This window comes from Bubalus bubalis, chromosome 22 (assembly GCF_019923935.1).
Source record: "Bubalus bubalis isolate 160015118507 breed Murrah chromosome 22, NDDB_SH_1, whole genome shotgun sequence".
Lineage (NCBI taxonomy): Eukaryota > Metazoa > Chordata > Mammalia > Artiodactyla > Bovidae > Bubalus > Bubalus bubalis.
Window position 1 is genome coordinate 22,761,373 of NC_059178.1, and position 22,765 is coordinate 22,784,137.

At 43.0% G+C, this 22,765-nt stretch overlaps 1 long non-coding RNA gene across 2 annotated transcripts; it reads right to left on the reverse strand.

Moving 5' to 3' along the window:
* Window positions 1–16,047: 16,047 nt before the first annotated feature.
* On the reverse strand, window positions 16,048–22,410 carry LOC123331112. 2 transcript variants are annotated; one of them, XR_006547570.1, is made up of 3 exons: window positions 22,345–22,410; window positions 20,328–20,426; window positions 16,048–16,103 (listed from the first exon to the last, which is right to left on the reverse strand). It is a non-coding gene; the product is annotated as an uncharacterized LOC123331112 (long non-coding RNA). The 2 variants fall into 2 exon arrangements; XR_006547571.1 differs by having other exon boundaries at window positions 20,328–20,429; window positions 22,345–22,401.
* Window positions 22,411–22,765: the final 355 nt, after the last annotated feature.

Below are 22,765 nucleotides of genomic sequence, written 5' to 3' on the forward strand. Positions count from 1 at the left end.
CCACAGCAGGAACTAAAAATGGCCCAACCCTGGAAATTTAGGTTGCATCCCTGAGCCAGGGTTCTCTCATGTTTCTAGAATCTCAGATATATTTATTCAATTTTAAATGGGCTTCCGAAAACCCTCACCCCAGCAACAGTGCCAGCCTGGAATATAGCCCTGTATGGCAAACAGAATGTTTGGCTAAACCAATACTAAGATAATAGTTTGTTGTTTTTTTTCTCTATGTTCATAATGTTACTGTCAAAAGACTAAAAAAGCTTAAGCACATCCACCTAGAGCATCATAAGCCCATGCCCTGTCTCACCAGCTGTGTCACTTTACCTGAGCTTCTGATCCTACGCTGCGGCCAAGGCCACTAAGGCTGAGACGGTCGACTGTCAACCACAAGAGAGGAAAAAAGTGGGCAGATCCAGGTGTGGAAGAGCTGACCTCCTGCAAAAAGAAAAGATAACGCTAAGCTGGGAAAGCTTTTCTGTTTCACAAACAAGCACTTAGTTACACTTGTTTACAGATTATTTGTATGTAGACAAGTGTTTTAAAATGAAACATTACGGTAACTTTTCAGTTCAGTTCAGTTCCTCAGTGGTATCCCACTCTTAGGGACCCAGTGGACTGCAGGATGCCAGGCTTCCCTGTCCATCGCCAACTGCCAGAGTTTACTCAAACTCATGCTTATTGAGTCGGTGATGTCATCCAACCATCTCATCCTCTGTCGTCCCTTTCTCCTCCCGCCTTCAATCTTTCCCAGTATCAGGGTCTTTTCCAATGAGTCAGTTCTTCGAATCAGGTGGCCAAAGTATTGGATTTTCAGCTTCAGCATCGGTCCTTCCAAAGAATATTCAGGACTGATTTCCTTTAGGATGGACTGGGTGGATCTCCTTGCAGTCCAAGGGACTCTCAAGAGTCTTCTCCAACACCACAGTTCAAAAGCATCAACTCTTCAGTGCTCACCTTTCTTTATAAGACAAGTGTTTTTAAATGAAACATTTTGGTAACTTTTAGTCCTTAGAAAATACTATTCAGCAAATGCGTGGCTGAATATTTTCCAATATTTAAGAAATTCAAACTATGTATTATTGAAATTAATCCACTTGATATTAGGGACTGCTAAATGTCTAATAATGTTTAATAATGGAAGGAGGGAAATGTATCTGTATATTTACAAAGAATTGTTTTCTGATGAGAAACTCAAGTACCTTTAAACTATATCCATACTTTCAAAGGGAGAAAAGTACACAAGTTGTTGTAACTGGTCTGTTCAGTTCAGTTCAGTTGCTCAGTCGTGTCCGACTCTTTGCAACCCCATGAATCACAGCACGCCAGGCCTCCCTGTCCATCACCAACTCCTGGAGTTCACTCAGACTCATGTCCATCGAGTCAGTGATGCCATCCAGCCATCTCATCCTCTGTCGTCCCCTTCTCCTCCTGCCCCCAATCTTTCCCAGCATCAGAGTCTTTTCCAATGAGTCAACTCTTTGCATGAGGTGGCCAAAGTACTGGAGTTTCAGCTTTAGCATTATTCCTTCCAAAGAAATCCCAGGGCTGATCTCCTTCAGAATGGACTGGTTGGATCTCCTTGCAGTCCAAGGGGCTCTCAAGAGTCTTCTCCAACACCACAGTTCAAAAGCATCAATTCTTCGGCACTCAGCATTCTTCACAGTCCAACTCTCACATCCATACATGACCACAGGAAAAACCAAAGCCTTGACTAGACGGACCTTTGTTGGCAAAGTAATGTCTCTGCTTTTGAATATACTATCTAGGTTGGTCATAACTTTCCTTCCAAGGAGTAAGCGTCTTTTAATTTCATGGCTGCAGTCACCATCTGCAGTGATTTTAGAGCCCAAAAAGAATAAAGTCTGACACTGTTTCCACTGTTTCCCCATCAGATCCATCAAAGCCAGACAGGCTAAAAAACTACTTTGTCTCAGTGTAGGACTTTGGCCATTACTTTACATGATAATTGCCTGACTCCATTTTACATAGCTTATAACCCAAGAGAAAACAATTTCACCTGGAGGAACAAACAACTTTAGCTGAAGCTGCTGTCCTCTGGGTAACCAAATTCATTTTCAGATCAGTTCAGATGTTTAGGGCTTCTATGGTCCTCAGATGGTAAAGAATCTGCCTGAAATGCAGGAGACTTGGGTTCCATCCCTCGGTCAGGAAGAGCCCCTGGAGAAGGGAATGGCAACCGACTTCAGTAGTCTTGCCTGGAAAATCCCACGGACAGAGGAGCCTGGGGGGCTATATTCCATAGGTTGCAAAGAGTCTAACACACACATATAGGAGGCAGGTACGCACGGTGCAAGGTGGGAAGGTGGTGCTTATGAAGCAAACACAGTTCCAGACCATGGGGTTTGCGATTGTTGTTGATACAGGCATGTTACCAGTCACTTCAGTAAAATGTAAGAAATATGAGTGCTATGACATGGACCCTGCTGCTGAATCTCAAGAAATGAAGAAAGTGTCAGCTGGTGCAAAAAGGTACAATAGGTGTATCAAACAGCAGAACCAGCCTGAGCAACTGTGTGAAGGCAAAAATGCAACTGAACAAGCTAGATTGTTATAACACATCACAACATAATATGTCTTTTCCAGAGAATCCCCCAACTTGCGGAGAGGGACCTGTTTCAAAACAATGAAAAACAACAATAATACTATCTATCTATGTATGGGAAAGGTTGACGGATAGATATCTCCTTCTATAAGCAGCAGAAGCATTTTGGGGATCAAGATTAAAGTGATTTGGGCATTAAAGTACTCAAAAAGTATATACTATACCATTTGGTATTTATTAGATATTTAATTTGGTTCCCTGGTGGCTCAGATGGTAAAGAATCTGCATGCAATGCAGGAGACCTGGGTTCTATCCCTGGGTTGGGAAGATCCCCTGGAGAAGGGAATGGCAACCCACTCCAGTATTCTTGTCTGGAGAATCGCCATGGACAAACAAGCCTAATGGTCCATGGGGTTGCAAAGAGTTGGACATGACCGACTAAGCACACACATACATAAATACATACACACACACACACACACACACACACACACACACACATTTAATTATGCCCTCTTTATAACTTATCTTGACCAGCAGGGCTTCTCCCCTGGGAAGAATCACTACATGGAACTAATCATATTTTCACTGGCCCTAAGCTTTCTTTATGGAGAAGGAAATAGCAACCCACTCCAGTATTCTTGCCTGGAGAATCCCATGGACTGAGGAGCCTGGTGGGCTACAGTTCATGGAGTTGCAAAGAGCTGGACATGACTTAGCAACTAAACCGAGCTCTTTTTATGAGCAAAAATTATTTTTGTTGAATCATATAATGCTTTTACAATAACCATTTATCAATAGTTTAAATGTTCAAGTCCTGGATATCACTTCTCTCAGTGTGGTAGGGAGGGATAAGACTGGGATGGGGAATCCACAGCGCTGTGTGTGTGTTTCCAGCAAGGTGGATAATGTCATGTTGCTCACCCTGCCCTGAGGACTGGGAACAGGACTGGGAACATGAACTCAGGGCTATTTTATCAAGCTGCAGGGCACTTTCCAGAATCTAGACATGACAACGGAATGTATTTCCACATTAATTTGCAACATCATCTATATCAAGGCAAAAATAATTTATCTTTGTTAAGAAAGCATCCCATTCCTATTTTTTCACACCCATGTTCATAGCAAAGCAAAAGATAACCTAGCTGTTCTGATGCAAATAAGAACAAGATAAATCTGAATATTCTTTATGAATTGGCACCAAAAGGCTAAGCTTTTAAATTTCTAAGTAGCCAGTCATTTGAGGATAGTTACTGAAACCAGATTCAGCCAGAATAATGGTTTTGCACTGTATAAATGTAACCTAATACTTCATTTACACATAAAACTGCAAACTAAAAGATAGGGGGGAAAACCTACTTTTTCAATACAAATATTCTAATAAAGTAAAAAAAAAAAAACCCAGTATTATTTTATTTGTATTTCTCACATTTTGATTTCTTTGAAATCTTTTTAGTGGGTAAATGGTCAAAACAAAAGTATAAAATGTGTTCTTTTCTCTAATCCATCAAAGTAAGAATTTTGCATCACAGATCAAGTTCAACAGATATTATCAACTGCAGTGTCATCTTCAGAGCCGTAAATCTTTCATAGAGATATATTTATTGGTAAGAGATTTAAAATTGGAAAATACTGGGAGCTAAAATGCTATAGTTAATATGGCCTGGCAAATGATGTCAGGAAGAAAATAGAATTCTGGATAGAGCAAGAAAATTCAAAAGACTAATTTGGTGACCTAAATGCTAATCCTTCTGCTTATATAACCACACATCTCAATGTGTTTGGAGCACAAAATATTATTTCACTGCTTGCACATTTTATTGTACAGTTCCTTCCATTTGTATTCCTAACTTCATTTCAGCTTTATGCCTAGGAACATTTCCTGATTTATTAGTCTTGCTTGGGATTACTAACTTAGGGGAAAAGAGAATGCATTTATAATGAAAGTCATAATAATAATAACAACATATATGACAATAATTATAATAGGCTTAAAGGAACCCAAAGAATAATCTGAATACTTTACTAATAATATAGTAATTATTTGTGCCCATTTTAAAAAATGTCTTCTCAGAGAGTAAATTGAATGATATCTTCTTAAAACATGTGCTGCCAAAACACAATTAAAATGCATGTTTGCAACATCTGCCTTTCTTAATGCCATGAACGTTGGACCCTAAAAATTTTCTTTTATTTTTATCATATATTCTAAGTTGAGATTTAGGGGTGGATGCTTTCCAAGATTTCTTTTATTATAAAGTAAATGAAAAAAGAAATTTAATAATGCTATAGCTGCTTTTTTTTTTAATGTCAGCTTTGATTAAGTCAATGGCAATTAAACATAACACTTACAAATAAATTGAACAGAGAATCTGGCTAGCCTGTGAGGATGAATCATCTTCAATGGAATTACCAAATAATAGTAAAAAATTAAGTATATAAAATAATATGAAAAGAAAAAACTTCTTTCAGGCATGATTAGGGCCGTGAGTAAAAATAATCCAAGTTGATGAGTGGCAATTTCTAATGCAGCCTAATTTTAGAAAATTATTTGGTGATTGTATAAATGTGACATGCCTGAAAAATGTTAATTAAACTGGTTTTACACAATGGTTGAGACGTATAATTATTTAGCCATGCTCCCACAGTCATTTAGAAGGAAACTGTAAGTTCCAACTCTGAAAGGCTCTTATGGATTCTAAGCCCTGGAGCTGGTGGTTGAAAGAAAAGCCTTTTCTATCCCCTGAAAATGATGAGGTCCCAGAAGTGTCACAATTGTGTTTCATTCATCTGTGATTTCATTGACTCATTTAGGAAGAACAGCATTAACAACAATCAGGTCTCACCTTAAATGCTTTCTCTCTTGCCCAGGATCGTTCAGCATACTTAATTCATGGAAGAACGACAGTGATAAGGTATTAAACCAGGTCTCAGAATAAATAACCCAGCCATCATATCTCTTGATTTATAAGAGTTCTGTGCAATCCATCTTCAAGGCAGAGGAAGGGGGGATAGTTGAGAAAAATGAGCCCAAGGACCTCTTAAAATCTGGGGTATTTGTACCATTATGTCCTGAAACTTATATGAATGCCTGAGACTGATGTCTAGGTCTTGGCCTGAAATTACAGATTTGGGAATCAGGCTGCTGAAATGAAAATTAGGATTGATGGTAGAATGATCAAGTGGGAGGATTCCTGGGTCTTTGAGTAGAAGTGACATAGGAAGGGAGATCTCGGATGTGTTCACGTGTACCCCTGTGGTCCCACTCCAACATGGAAAAAGGTCATGTTTGCAACTTACTTGAGATCATGTATGCTTTACCTTGAGATCTATGGACAAAAACAACATAGCCAGAAAACCCTTGCTTCAAGCAGATAATAGTTCTTATGATATAGATGGCAACCTTAAGAAAATCACCAAATAGCAAGACTTCATTTCTATGTCACAGAATACTGTCACAGCCCAGGCTTAGGAGAAACGGTGCTCATATTTATAAGCAGCAAAGTAGATATGTAAGACTCCATGGTCACTTCAGATGCTGTATTTTTATTTTCCTATCGTGTAGTGGGTATTCTCCTTACACATCCTGCTGCTAAGTCACTTCAGTCGTGTCTGACTCTGTGCGACCCCATAGACTGCAGCCCACCAGGCTCCCCTGTCCCTGGGATTCTCCAGGCAAGAACACTGGAGTAGGTTGCCATTTTCACTACTATGAACCTCAGTGAAGACCTAAATGCTTTAGAAGCTCTGGGCCTTGCCAAGTGGGCTTAATGAAACTAGAAAAAAGCCCTGAAAGTAAAACAAAGCAAACAAATGTCAATTTTACAGGCCCTGGAACTGACTGCAGACCAAATTTGCATAATTAAAATAAAATAGGAATAATTTATTATGCAACTAACTTGCTCAGTTTGAATAGACAGGATTTTTTTCCCCCTAGACTCTAATTAGAAAATTCAGAGATGGTCACAATAAATTTTGAAAGAGCTCATGTTTGTTCTAATGCATGCCAGTTGGGGGCATTTTTAAGGGAAGATTTGCTAGGAAGAGTATTTAAAGAACTCAGCATGTCACACCGAGAACAGTCACTGGTGGGGATCACACACTTGACATGAACTTACTTTTCTCTGATTTAGTCTTTTTAGAACCAGTCTATGAACTTCTCGAATTTCAAGGCAGAATATAATCCTAAGCAAAACACAGCAATGGTTAGATAGCATCACCGACTCAATGGACATAAATTTAAGCAACCTCTGAAAGATAGAGGAGGACAGAGGAGCCTGGAGTGCTGCAACCTATCAACTGAACAACAAAAACACAGCAATAGCAACACAAATTTTATCTGATAACACTATTTCATGCACTTCATTTAAATAGCATCAGTAACATTCACTTCAATTCTGGTTTTCCAAAGATCACAATAAACGGTTCAAGGCTGGGTCTAATTGGCATAAACACGGTGGGAATTTTACCACTGTTGAAGGATGAATCATCTGATTTAGGTTAAAAACCATCTATCCGGCTTTATCCTTATTGAACATTTACATTGATCCTTGTGAAATCTTCCCTGAACTGCTTTGTGCTAGAATTGCTCTGGTGGGCAATTCCAAAACCATTTTCAAAAAGAGAGTCAGTCTTTAAAATTTATCAACACCCCATTTTCAGACTGCTTCATGTAAAATCACTTTCTCATGCTTTTATCCCTAGGTGACTCAGAGAGCTTCTCATTTGAGTTACAATTTTACATTTTTCTGCACCTTGCTCCCCCTACCGTTGAGAAGATGTCTCTGCTCCCTAAAGTAAAAAAATTCCACGTTTTAAGGTATTCTACGCTTTTTCTGTAAAATTAGTGCCCTGCCCGGGTGCTCCTTGGTCAGTGTGCGAGGCAAGCTAGATAATAAACATTTCTATCACTACTATGCCCATTGACATCAATAATCCCACTCTAATCTGTAATCTTTCTGAATTCTTGAATGTAGCTAGGCTCACATCCTGACCATGGAACAAACATTCACTGCAAGGGTCACTGCCAGTTTTCCTTGATCTATGTTGCCAAGGCCGATCACATTTCCCATCACTGTCACTTTTATTTGTTCATTTATTCTACAAATGTCTATCATAAATCTCATTTTCAGACCGTGTGATTAACAGAGAAATATGAAAAGGATGCACTTCTTGAGCTTGAACTATCATATTCTAGAGGCAGACACTGACATGCAAACAAATAGATTTAATATGTGACAAGTGGAGTGTAGCCAGGCTACAGTCCCACCAGGCTCCCCTGTCCATGGCATTTCCCAGGCTAGAATACTAGAGTGGGTTGCCATTTCCTCCTCCAGAGGACCTTCCCAACCGAAGGATTGGACCCAGGTCTCCCACATTGCAGGCAGATTCTTTACCATCTGAGCCACCAGGGAATATACATATACATATGTGTATATATACATATCATATCCATTGTTAAGAATGTGTGTTTTCAGCTCTGAGCTAAACCCCCAAATTTTGTCACCTGCAAAACTGTACCTACTTCAAAAGGTTTTCGAGGGAAATAAAGCACATAAGGCAGATAAGGCCCTGTGTCTGGCCTATAGTTGGTGATCAATAAATGCCAGCTATTATGGCCAATCACCTGATAGCTTCCATGGTGGCTCAGTTGGTAAAGGATCCACCTGCAATGCGGGAGACCCGGGTTCGATCCATGCATTGAGAAGATCCCCTGGAGAAGGGAAAGGCTACCCACTCCAGTATTCTGGCCTGGAGAATTCCATGGACTGTATAGTGCATGGGGTCTATACAAAGAGTCGGACACGACTGAGTGACTTTCACTTTCACTATGACCGATCACCAGCAGTTGTCTGGGTTTCCTGAGATGGGCACTCTTCCCTCATCACTTTGGGACTCAAAATTCCTTCAGCTGGCTTGAGAAAGTATTTTGAGTGAGGCAAGACTCTGGTGTATCAACACCCCCGTGACTGTACCACCACGCATCTGGGGGTTGGCCTGGCCCTGCTGCTGTCCCCCAGGGTCATCAGTCTGGAAGAGCGGACGTGGGGTGGAGGAGAGCAAAGGCCAAACCTCAGACCCCAGCATCTCTGCATCTGTGTAACCCCACCACATCATCCCAGGGTGACGGCAGCCTCTTTACTTCCTCCTTCTGCAAATCGGTCTTTTGGCCAAGTCCTAACTCAGAATCATACAGCACAGAACATTCTAGAAAAGAAAGATCCAGCTTGACCAAGTTGACACAGTTGAGAAAACAACAGTCTATCTGCCATTGACTTGCCATTCAATACACCTCCCGGATCATATTTAACTTCCAAATAAAGATGGAAAAATATCATGCTTCTACCTAATATGATACAATCACACTTTATGTCACTGAAAATACTGAGTCCTGCCCCCCAACATGCTGGACCTGGTGAAATGGGCTCACCTGGTCACATGTGAGACTGTTTAACCATCTGAAAAACAAAGAGCTCAACACTGAAGCCCATGCTTTGTTTAAAGATGAGAGCCTGAGTCTGACTGGAGATCTTTCGATGTTAAATTATTTTCAATCCACATATTCTTCTTGGTGCTGGGTCCTTGGGTTCTTGAAGTATAGGAAGAGGTCTCTGACTGTTGAGGAATAAGTCTTAACCCTTCTAACAGGACGCATGCATCTCAAAGATCTGATGCGACCTTTGAAGTCTTATAGTGGGGGTGAATGACAGGCTGGTACAGTAAACAACCCCTGGGGAGGTTAACAGACACCTGTCTGTCACCCCCAGAACTTAAGGACCTAAACCACCATGCTAATAAAAATGAAATTTTAAATCACATACACGAGCTTTTAAAAACCAAGGCAGATAATGCCACAGCCCGATTTTGAAGAAGAACAGAAGTGAACAAATGTTGCATGGCCAGTGTTAACAAATGTAGATTAGGGGGTCATTCTAGGGACAAGGGCTTCCCAGGTGGAACTAGTGATTAAGAATTCAACTGCCAATGCTGGAGTTGCAAGAGACAGGGGTTCGATCCCTGGGTCAGAAAGAGCCCCTAGAGAAGGAAATGGCAACCCACTCCAGTGTTCTTGCCTGGAGAATCCCCAGAGGCAGAGGACAGAGGAGCCTGGAGGGCTACAGTCCATGGGGTCATGAAGAGTCTGGCACGACTGAGTGATTGGGTGTGCACAAGCTTGCAGGCACTCGTGCGTGTGCACACACACACACACGCATTAGAGACAAGGAAGCTGGGATATGAACCAACAGGAAGAGTTGATGAGGGGTGAAGAGGAGAGAGAAAAAAGGAAAAAAGACTTTGCAGCTTTCCAAAGGAAGTTCTTATTTGCTGTAACTATTTCTATAGCTGCTACATTTCCGCTGTGTTTGATTATTTATAGATGTCAAAAGAGTCTTTCTCATGGGTAGGTTCCAATTAAAATCTGGCAGCAATTCATCAGGGCTGTGAAGACAGCGCCGTAGCTGTTGTTAGCCTTGTCACATAACTCGTGCAACCTGGCTCCGGTTTCCCAAATCGGCTTCTTGTTTTCAGTGACAAAGAAATCTGGGGAGCCCTTCCTCTCTAAGGCGAGTGGTAAAAGGACTTCGCTCTGGGTCTCATAATCTTGGCGGAGTCCTGCTGGAGGTTTTGACCACTGGCTCCTCTGTGGGTCAGATTCCATAAACAGAACGTTCTCCCCCCAAATTATGCTCCTTCTTTTTTGAGCAAAGTGTATTTTCAGTGGAATGTGAATTTGCTCTCAGCTCCTCACAGTTCAGTGATGCCTGGCAACATCAAAGAACCAAGGCGACAAAATGGGATGCTTTCTGAACACCAAGATGCTGGGTCCTTCAGTCTCTTTCAAGAAATAATGGTGTCAGCAACACCTCTCAGCTGACATTAGCATCATCACAAACAGCCCCGCAGAGCTGGAAAGAAAGCTGGGTTGTTAAAGCACAGGCATAGATGCCATCTGCAAACCAGAAATGCATCCAGCATTTGGGGATGTTAAGATGGCCTGTTCTTTGGTAAAGATTAACTACATCTCTGGTATTTGGGAGAAGGGAGCAGTGAAGAAAAAAACTGAAAATTTATCATTGCTTGGGAAGAAATAATTGTTGAAATTACAAAGAGCTGCCATTCCACAAAATATGACCCCCAAACTGTGGTCAATCTTTTAAGTGTGTGAATAGAAATGAAGTAACTCACATCCTAGGGACCTGGAAAATGCTTCTTCCACGCCCATCCACAGACTGAACTCTTGTCCCTTGTCCCTTGAAGTGGCTCCACCAGCTTCTTCTGGCTCCACAGAGCCTGAAGAACTCACTGGATGTGACTGTGGGCAACAAAAAAGAAGAAGAAGGGAAGGAAGGAAGGAAGAAGGCAAGAGAGAGTCCATGTGTGATGGGGCAGTTCACATTGCTCAGCAGAGGGGCCCCGAATCCACCCACACTTTGGCAGGGGAACCTATTGTTCTGGCCAGGTGAGTTAGTCCCCATGGAGATATTAACTTACACAAGCAGACCTGAGTCAGTGTTGTCCTGACAAAGTAGGTGCTGACACCAAGAAAGAGAGAATCCATCTTAGAAAAAGAAATCCACACCTTCAACAGATAGGTGATTCTCTCCTGGGGGAGATTTGGTCTCCTTTTTGGGGACACTTGGCGAGGTCCGGGGGTAGTTCTGCTGTCACCCCTGGGGTGTGAGGATGCTCCTGGCATCTGGTGGACAGAGGTCACAGATGCTGCTAAGATCTTATGATGCTCAGGAGAGTCCTCTCTCTCCCCCGCCTCCCCACTCCCCACCCCACTCGACAAAGATTTAATTGTCTTGAAATGTTGATTAGTGCCCCAAACAAGAAACCCTGTGCTATATAGATATGGCCCCAAATGTTTTGCCACTTCTTCCATCAAGAGATGGAGGGCTTCCCACGGTGGCTGGCCTGGACCAATCGCAGGCAGTGGAAGTGATGTTCACGTTCCTGAGCTGAGGTCCCAGAAGGCCTTTTAGCTTCTGCCCCTTCTCCCTGAGACCACTTGCCAGGTTATCTCGGGATATTGCCCTGAGACCATCATGGTTGGAAGAAGCCCAAGATGAAAGATCAAATAGATAGAAGACTGTCCTGGTTGCACCCAGGAGGTCATCAGAAGAGCCCCAGGCACCCCACAGCCACTGCACAGCACGGTGAGAAAGGGTAACCAGTTGTTTTACGTCCCTAGGGTCTGGCTGGTATGCCATGCAGCTATTGGTGACTAACTGGGATGGGGATGCACGAAGCTTACTTTCTCCGGCATTTAAGCCACAGTCCACCAGATCTTTACCACAAACCTGCCGAAAGTGATTTCAGAGAGGACGGCAGCTAAAGCTCCTTTGTCTTCAGTGATGAAACCAAACCAATGAAATTCTGGGGGAAATAGGCACCACTGGTGCAGACTTTCTAACTACCACTGGGTCCTGCTCCCCCATTGCAATCAAGTCAGCACTAGTTGGGGTATGCTGAGGGGAGAGAAGAGATAGGAAAACAATAGCACGGAATTGAGATCTCCGTTAAACAATGATGTGGTTACATCCATCCTATATTCTGCGTGTGGATGTCTGGAAAACTCCACAAGAGGCTGGTATTCTGTTCACACACCAGGAGAATGGGGGCTGCACACCTCAGGACGTTTCTGTGGTCACTCACCTCCAGGTAAACCCAACACGCAGCAGGATGCCGAGGACCAGAAGGATGCAGTGTGAGGCGGGGCTGGGGCTGGAGAGGGCAGAGCCCGGCCAGCCTTCCACACTCTGTGGGTAGATAATCACAGCCACAGCCACTGACGATGCTCCCCGCTGTCCTCAACCCACTTCTCTCCCCTGCCTGCTTCCTGAGCCGTTGGGTCTGCTTGCCCCAAGTCATGCAGCCCGAGGAATCAGACTGCAGGCTTCCCACCACCCCAAGCTATCCGAGCTCCAGACACTGTTCTCCGTGACCAGAAGCAGGGCGCAGGGGGAGCTGTGAGTCAGGAGCTTCATCATGCCATGGGCATCTTTGGGAGCTTGGGTCTGCAGTGAAGAACGAGGAGCTCAGCTTTGGGGAGAACTCACTATGTGGAGCCTCTGCAGGGAGCAGGGTTGACTGTGGTCCGCATGGTCCTCTCAGGGCCGCCCCTGCTCTGTGCTCTGGGTCTGGTGGAGGAGAACCGGGAGCCCTGGTCCTTCCCAGAGCTGAGGAGGGGGCCAGGAGAGGCGGAAAGGAGGCTCACTGTTGTGGAGCAGGGGCAGACGGACCACGTCTTTGAGGGAATGAGAGCTGCAGGCAAATCTCCTCCTGATCCTGCCTGGTACCCGGGATCAGATGGCTTTCAGTTTCCTCAGGCTTCTGGACCTTGCTGTACTGGTTATACATTGGAATTGCCTGGACCTGCTGCAGAGAGTGAGATAGAAATTGCCAGGGGAGGGATCCTAGCATCAGTAGCTCCTAATGTGCAGGTATTTGGTTTTTTGTTCGCTTGTTGGAGGGAAGCTACCATTCTTTCCTTCTTCTGGGCTGAGGCTCTCGCCTTCTTCAGCCCCTGGACAGCTCACCATGGGCTCCACCCTCAAGTTAGCGCCAAAGAAACTCACAAGCGTCAGCGCCCTCTGGTGTCAGTCATGACACTGTTCAGTTATGAAGGAAAACTCATGCAGTCATTGAAGAAAAATTAGAAGATAAAGATACACAGAAGAAAAAAAAATACACAAATAACCTGCATTGCTGAATGTTAATGATGTGTATATATTCACAGAATTTTTTGATAGATTTTCTTCTTTAGAAAAATGGAACTAGTTATATTGTCTTCTTAACCTTTTACTTAATAAACTATGAATGCATTTTGAGGCAAATAAATTTACCATTCTATACCATTTTAATTGCTCATACAATGGAATGGTATTTCAAGGCAGTAATAGTAAAACTATGTGACATTTACTGAGCACATAGTGCGTGCCAGGAACCATGTGATGTACTTGACATCACTAATCTCATATTTACAACACCCCTATAAAGTAGGGATCATAATTATTCTCATTCTATACAGGAAGATATTGATGTTAAAGAGGACTGATGATTTTTCCAAGTGGTGGAACCAGAATCAGACATAAACATTTCACTCTATTGCCATTGTTATTTGTTGTTTCCTTTGGGGATCATAAATTGTACTGTGTAACACAAACATACACAAACACACACACACTCGTGTGGTCATGGGTCATTCCTTACTCCTTATGCTAGGACCCTGTATGAGTTCACAGATTAAGGGGTATGCATTTTAATGATCTATCACAAAACTTTTCTCCACAGATAGCCAAAGATATTTTCTCCGTGTTTGCTTACACTGCTTGAACAAGCATGTTTGTTTTAATCTATTCCGAATTCAGCAGGACTTTAGCAAACCAACCCGCCCCTCCCCAGTCCCCACCACATGTCTGGTCTGCTATAGAATTGGACGTTGTAAGTCCAATAAATGGTAGTTTCTATTATCAATGATTCAGAAAACACAGCTTCTCTATCACGTGATGGCATGGAATCCAGTCCTGGTGTGTTGAGAGATTCATACACTGTAGTCAAAGAAACTGACAAACATAACTGATTGCTGCTGGTTACGCAGGGTTTTGAATCAGCATTTTAAAAACTGGAATTAGGTCTACATAATGCAAACGTGTTTCGACGCAGCTGCCATTTCAGATTCAGATGATGGAACGTGGTCCAGAGAAAGGAGCACACACGTTATGTCTGTTCAACAGTGTTGGGCTAAGGCCACTTGCGATGCTATTTCCTGGGGCAGGAGTCCGCTGCCAGTTCACATCAGAACACGCAGAGAGCATGACGGGGCGATGACCTTTCTGACTCTCCAAGATTCTTCCTTCCTCTCCTCCCCTCCCTTTTCTCCTCCCGCTGGCTGACAAAATTACACCCACATCTTCAGCTGAAACTCCAAAGGAGCACAGACAATTTAGCAAAGAGGTTCTTGTCCAAGAATCACTGACCCTCCAATATCAGAAATTTCCAAGACAGAAAAGAACAGGCCTTTTCAGTAGGAACTAGAATGGTCTGTAGCATTTCCTAGGCACTAGAATAAGCAATCCATTTGATGTCCTCATAATAAGAAGTGCCCTTCTCTCACTCCCCTCAGATATGAATTATTAAAGTCTCTTATTGTTCCTCTGTAAGTCCTGTATATAATGCAGAACTCATCTGGATAAAAAGGGGAGAAAGAAGCTGGAAGCAGCAAAAACAATAATAATAATGCATCTGGAGCTTACAACTCCCACCAACAGTAAAATCATTTCTTGCACTTTCATACGAAAATGCTTTTCCCCATTTCATTTCCATCTTGGGCACAAGATAATTACCCTTCAGAGACACCTCGGGAGCGGCTATGAGAATGTCTGATAATTTTTAGTGTATTTGCCTCTACATATTCTTTCCGATGCTTTCTCATGCACACCTGCCATGAATCCTCAGCCGAGGATGACTTCATCAAATATTAAATACCGTTTTCCACCTTCACCAAATGTTGGTCCTACACAAAAGCCTCAAATGGTGGGGGCGTCCAGGAGGGCAGCCCGACTCTTCCTGAGCCACAAAGGGCTCCTTGGGAAAGTCACCCTGTCGGGGTTCTGCCGGTCCCCTGTGAGCTCTGCCTGCAGCCTGTCCAATCTGAACAATTGCTACAAGAGCATCTCTAATAAGGGTTTTCACGGAAACTTGAGACAATATATTTGTGGATTAGAGACAATCTTCAAGGCTTATAAAACTTGTCCACCAGTCAACAGTAATTCAAAATGAGAGGGAAAAGGAGGGAGTGTGTGTCATAGCCTTCTATTCCTTTCCCCCAAATCCATTCCTTTGATGGGCATAATGGGGATGCAAGATTTTAACCTATTTTACATTCACTTCAGAAGTTTCCCCGTCTATAATTTTTAAATTCCCTTGAAAAATCTCAGGGACCATTGGTTTCTCTATTAGTGCCACCTGCTGGTCTGGATATTCTGGTTCTGGTTTGTAAGCGTCAATACACTGAAAAAAACTCAGACTTTTCTAAGTTACAGATTTTTAAAGTAATAAAAAAAAATCTTCACCCAGAGATTTTGTTAAAACAATTTTACTTCACAGGCACCTGATATTTGTCATATTTCCATTTTACTTAACTCCTAAAGCAATAATTACCAGTCATTCATATGTCTATTCATGTCTGTGTTATAGTACTTTGTATTGTATATTATTATAATGTATTAAGGCTGACAGGTTGACTTTTTATTTCCCTTGATATTTTGGAAAGTTAATGTTACTGTATAATTATATAATCTCTAAGAAGTGGTGAAGTGAAGTGAAGTCGCTCAGTCGTGTCCGACTCTTTAAGACTCCATGGACTGTAGCCTACCAGGCTCCTCCATCCATGGGATTCTCCAGGCAAGAATACTGGAGTGGGTTACCATTTCCTTCTCCAGGGGATCTTCCTGACCCAGGGATCAAACCCAGGTCTCCTGCATTGGAGGCAGACGCTTTAACCTCTGAGTCACCAGGGAAGCAAGTGTCAAATCTACAGGATAAAAAAATTTGATTATATGGACATTTCATATGCGACTTAGATGAACTCTCCTCAATGTCAGAAAATAAGTTACATTTGAGACACAATTAAACAGGTGGATTTTGAACTGGTGAGTCTTATTTCCAAGTATTTAGTCATAGAGATACTTACAAGCAGTATATGTATATTAACATATATAGTTATCAGTGGGGCTTCCCTGGTAGCTTGGTGGTAACAAATTCGCCTGCCAATGCAGGAAACTCAAGTTCGATCCCTGAGTCGGGAAGATTCCCTGGCAAAGGAAATGGCAACCCACTCCAGTATTCTTGCCTGGGAAATCCCACGGACAGAGGAGCCTGGTGGGCTACAGTCTATGGGGACACAGAAGAGTCAGACATGACTTAGCGACTAAACAACAACATAGTTATCGGCAATTTTTCCCCTTGGTTGTCTGTAGTCTATAATTGCGGCTTTCCAATATTTCAAATGTTCATGACTTTTAAGTACTGTATCGTTTCAAATACATTCCTCCCCACTAAGTGAAATCCAGGTGGCTTTCCCTCAAAGGGCATCTCTCCCCCTTTGCACTTGCTTCCCAGCCCTGTGAGACACCCAGTGGTCTGCCAGCTGTGCTTTGGCGCGTGCACCAGCCCCATGGTAAGCTGAGCCCTGGCACACGCCCTTCTGCTTCCCTGCTCACTGCTGAGATATAATTTATGTTGACTCAGCTCTTCACCAATTGCCATCTGTCAGCTCTGCCCTCTCTCCTCCCTTACCTCCTCCCTTCACTGCATTTGGCTGAACTGGCAGAAGCGTGGGATCTGGCTGAGAGCAAAGGCTCTCCATCAGTAGTGAAGACCCCATTTAAAATTAACACCTCATTCATGAACTGCCTTCCTTCAGTCTTGATGATAGCAATATTGTCATCTGGCTTCTCAGCGTCCTCCGCTACCCAGGAAACAGAGTGTCAATGCCTACTGACCTCTCTGCCTTCTGGGACCCGACTGAGATGCACTTTGCATCTGTATCTTCAGAACAATCCATCTTTGTTGGTGTCCTGTGATCTTGCTTTATGCTTCCAGGAGCCTGTTATTTGGAACATTTACAGTGATGGCACCCAGATGCCTGCTGCTGCTTGTCCCCGGAGCACAGAGCAGTTTTGCTAAAGATTTCTGCCCCAAAGGGACTGTCACCATAGTCTTTACATAGATCTGAACAAATCTTTCTATAGCCGTGTAATATGTTAGTCGCTCAGTCATGTCTGTCTCTTTGCAACTCCATGGACTATAGCCCGCCAGGCTCCTCTGTCCATGGGATTCTCCAGGCAAGAATACTGGAGTGGGTTGCCATTCCCTTCTTCAGGGGCTCTTTCCAACCCAGGGATAAAATCTGGGTCTCTTGCATGGCAGGCAGATTCTTTACTGTCTGAGCCACCAGAGAAACGCAATGGAATACAGAGGAAGTTATTTAATGCTAATTAAAAAGTAGACAAGCATCATTTAATTAATAAGAATATAAAGCATGATGAAAAGCTATAAATTTCATCTAAAATTAACCATAAGTTAAAAAAAAAACTTACATGTTTTTAGAGGTGCTTTCCCTAGGCGAAGATTTCTCAACTTCAACACTATTGACATTTTGGGGCCAAATAATTCTGTTGGAGGCAGGGCACATGCTGTGCATTGTGGGAAGTTTAACAGCATCCCTGAACGCCAGGAACACTTCTGTCTTCTGTGTGTGACAAACAAGATCTCTAGACATTGCCATGAGTCCCTTGAGGGGCACGCCTAATCCCCTTTTGAGAATCATAGCCATTATACATGAACAATAATGAAAGAAAACACTAAGATACGTGCCAGAAATCCAGATGGGTTCACTTAGCTTGCAAACAACCTCCCTGTAAGAGAAGTGTCAAAGCAATTGAAATATGACACAAAAACTTAGACCTCAGAACTGGACAGGAAGATGTCCATTTCTTCCAACAATGGAGAGCAGAGATATAACTTACCATCACGGACTCTGGACATTCTCCCAGAAAAATCTGGGGCATGAACACAGAACTCAACAGGCAAATCTTCTAACATATACATTTCCAAGTACCTTGTTCTTATTTTATAGGAAATCAGGAACCAGGGGAAACTTGTCATGGGTCACTGTTGGTAGCTAACTACTATCAGAACCACTAATCTACTGGGCAGATTCTGAGTTAAAAGGAGGGAAAAAACATCTCCAGTGCGCTGTGCTCCAGGTTCAGTGACCTCCCAGCCGCCTGCCCCCCTGGCTGGGGGCGCCCTTCCTCCATATTCAGAGCTAGTACCTGGGGGCTCTGTGACCCTGCTTTAGTCACCCCATCTCCATCTCTACCTCTTCTCTTCTGCCTCCCTGTCCCACTTTGAAGGACCCTTGTGATTACACTGGGTTTACCAGGATAATCCAGCATAATCTTCCTTTCTTACCATCATTTGACCAGAAACTTTAATTCCATCTGCAACCTTAATTCCCCTTTTCCATGTAGTCTAACATATTCGCAGTTTCTGAGGATCAGAATGTGGGTATCCATGTTTTGGGGGCCATTATCCTGCCTACCCAGGTGGCTCGGTGGTAAAGAACCTGCCTGCTAATGCAGGAGACTGAGGAGACATGGGTTTGCTCCCTGGGTCAGGAAGATCCCCTGGAGTAGGAAATGGCAACCCACTCCAGTATTCTAGCCTGGGAAATCCCATGAACAGAGGAGCCTGGCAGGCTACAGTCCAGGGGGTCGCAAAGAGTTGGGACAGGACTGAAGCAACTGATGACACGCACACATCCTGCCTACCATGTGCCATGCTTAGTTGCTCAGTCATGCCTGACTCTTTGTGACCCCATAGACTATGTAGCCTGCCAGGCTCCTCTGTCCATGGGGATTCTCCAGGCAAGAATACTGGAGTGGTTTGCCATGCCCTCTTCCAGGGGATCTTCCCAACCCAAGACTCACAGATGCCTGCTCAAGTCAGTGGACAGAAGTTTTGAGAAGTGGGATATTTGCAGAGTCTCAATGTCCCTCCAAAAGAGGTTTATTAACTACAAAGAGATAAATGGTAACTTCGCACTGAAGAATCGCAGATGACACCACCTTGATCAAGGGTAACATCACCACCAATGTAAGACCTGTCAGATGGTGTGCCCTTGTTATAATATACTGAGATAAGTACATCACTCCTGCAGTGTTTGCTAAAAATATATAGACTCAATCTAAAGAGAAAACACCCCATAAACCTAAATTGAGGGACCATCTGCAAAAATCAGTACCTTCAAGTGTCAATGTTATCAAAGACCAAGATGGAGGAGTTCTCACAGACTGGGGAGGCTCAGGCAACATGACAATTATAAAAATAGGAGGTGGAATCCTGGAACAGGAAAAGAACATTGCTGATGAGGTCTGGTGACATCCCAATGATGCCTGCAGTTTAGTGGACAATAACGTGCAAATGTGAATTCTTAGTTTTGGCAATCAGACTCTGTTTTACACACAATGTGAACAGTAGAGGAAGCACTGCGAGAGCTATGCAGGCTCCCTCTGTGTTGTTCTTTCAACTTTTCCGTGAATCTAAAATGATTTCAAAATCAAATTTAAAAGACCAAAAAAAAAAAAAAAAAGATGCCAAAAGATCTAGTGGGGAAGGATGACAACATGCCTGGAGGGAAGGAGAATTTCCAGAAAGACATAGAAACTATGTTAAAAAAAATAAATAAAAAGAAGAACCTAGTGGAAATGTCAGAACCAAAGATGGATACCTGGATCTTAGGCAATAGAAATCCTGATCTGACTGCCATGAGGCAGGGTGCAGGCAGTTGGAGGGGTGTCTGTATGTGTAATTTCCCATGAAATGTGAATTACAGCCAAAGATGGGAATCCCTGGGCTAGCCTAGTCAAATTATTAGTAGTATTAAAATATGAGAAAACTGTGGGCTTCCCAGGTGGCACTAGTGGTAAAGAACCTGACTACCAATGCAGGAGACATAAGAGACCCAGGTTCGATCCCTGGGTCGGGAAGATCCCCCAGAGGCGGGCATGGCAACCCTCTCCAGTATTCTTGCCTAGAGAATCCCATGGACAGAGGAGCCTAGCAGGCTACAGTCCACAGGGTCTCAGAGTCGGACACTGAAGTGACTTAGCACACATGCACGCATGAGGAAACTATACACTGCGTGTCATGGGTCCCAAGACAAGTGGAGTAACTTATGAGCATCACTCACATTTCACTGCACAACACGGAGGGGACAGTGTTAGCTGTTTTGCATACATCTTCTCCTATGGTCCTGATGACAAATCCAAGAGCTGAGCATCTCCTGAGACTGCTGAGAGAATTTGAGGCTTAGAGATTTTTTACCCCAAGAGATAATTCACCCCAACATCACACAGCCAGGAAACAGCTGTCATCCAAACCCAGTTCAGTTCTAACACGTCCTGTTCTGAATCTTGTCTTTCTTTTCATTGAAATAGGAGATAAATGATAGCTCTCCCTCTCTCTACCGTGGAACATGTCTGAATGTAAATGATAATGCCCCCAAAGGACCTTGAAAGACATGATATAAATTGTTTTTTCCACTGTTATCACCAATGGAGGTAGTTTTAACGAAAAGAAAGTTCTCTAGTATAAATGGGGCATTTGAAAAATTACCATGTGGGGTTTCCTGAATCTCTTTTCTACATTACAACAGTATTGAATATATGAAAATATCATTTCCCCCAATTCCTGTCAATTGGCCTATTTGACTTTATTTTTTAAAAAAAGACAAATGGGCTTTTGCTTTTCATGTATTTCAGACTCGTTCCCTTTTTGGCGCCTCTGATCCTGGGACCTGGTGAAGCTGTTTTAAGTGGTTATGGTCTGCACCACGCAAAGCTGCTGACAATTCACCAAACTGTGAGAAAGCACATCCCTCCACAGCCGGCTGGTAGTTCTAGTTCAATGAATACAAAGGTCAATTTTATTACCAATGTTTCTGCATGTATTTCAGCCATTGGACATCAAAAGGCGAAGGAAAAAAGCCCCTCTGCTCAGTTCAGGAACAAACCTTCCCCTGCACTGAGCCCTAGAGGGCAGCCCTGGGCTGTCACTGGGAGCCCGGAGCTGCCCAGGAACAGGGTGTCCACCACCCCACCCTCCGCTTCTCTGGGCAGAATCATCTCTCATGGGGCAACCCAGAGCTGTGGGAAAGTTTCTGCTGACTGAAGCAAAGATGCTGATTCAGAATTTTAAATAAGAGATAGCCTTAATGAAATAAACAGTCTAAGTTTCTAGAACAGGAGTCAGCAAAAATTTTGTGAAAGCCCAGAGAGTAAATACGATAGGCTTATCGGGCCCTGGGGTGTCTGTCTCAGTGACTCAGCTTCACCAAACAACAAACCAGGACCCTTAGACAAACAAATGTAAACAAATGGGCATGGCTGGGTGCCAATAAAACTTTATTTACAAAAACAGGGGATAGGTTGGATCTAGTTTGTTGGCTGCAGTTAAGCAATGCCTGTTCTAGAACACTAGCAGAATGTCTATACATATGTTTGCCTCTAATTTAAGATACCCAGGAACTGTTAACTCAGTGATTCGTACTACGCATTCCTACCTAGAGCACAAACACAGTCCCCATACTCAAGTGCTAGAATTCATAGATATGAAGGACAAGAGATTGGTTTATATATTTAATTTCATGCTAGATACCAGTGCCAATCATTCCTAAATGGAGAACTGCAGATAGAGTCTGAGTGTGTCTGTCAGTAGGACGTGAACCATCTTCATTGGCACCTAATACATTCTACATGGAGAACAGCTAGGATCTGACTGCTTTTGCAAAATGTAATAAGGTTCAAAGACCAAAGAACTATATTCTGATGCCTGTACATAATAATACATCTGGAAAAAAGCTAGATTGTAGAATCAATAGCAGTCAGATGGTCCTGCAACATGGTATTCCTGGGAGACTAAAAAAAAAGTAAAATATACAGAAGACTAAGTTCATAGCAGTTTTTTTAAAACACACAATCTGAATTTCAAAATGTAGCTATGCTTATTGATTTTTACAAAATAACTATGCTGTATAACGCTGCATTTTAACAACAAGCCCTGGTGATTGATTCTCCCTCTGCATTGAAATGATGGCTACTTGAATCAAACAGTAACTAACAGCCAGTAGATGGCATCTAACTGCCAGAGCAAGGTTCTAGACTGACACCTATTTTTCACATCAGATTTTCTGATTTATGAGGGCTTACCTCCTGAATATTCATTGGAAGGACTGATGCTGAAGATGAAGCTCCAATAATTTGGCCACCTGATGCGAAGAGCCGATTCCTTGGAAAGGACCCTGATGCTGGTGCTGGGAAAGATTGAAAGTAAAAGACAGAGGATGCAGTAGAGGATGAGATTTTTAGATAGTATCACTGACTCAATGGAGACGAATTTGAGCAAACTACGGGAGACAGCGGAGGACAGAGGAGCCTGCCGTGCTACTACTGTCTGTGGGGTTGCAAAGTCAGACGCAACCCAGCGACTGAGCAACAACCCTCCGCTGTTATTCATATTGAATCATTTTAATTTTGAGCTCTACTCATCACAGTTGAGTTTTTAAATCCCCATCCAATAAATTCACTTAAAGAGCTACAGGAGACAAAAAAATTTTTTCCCTTAATTTGA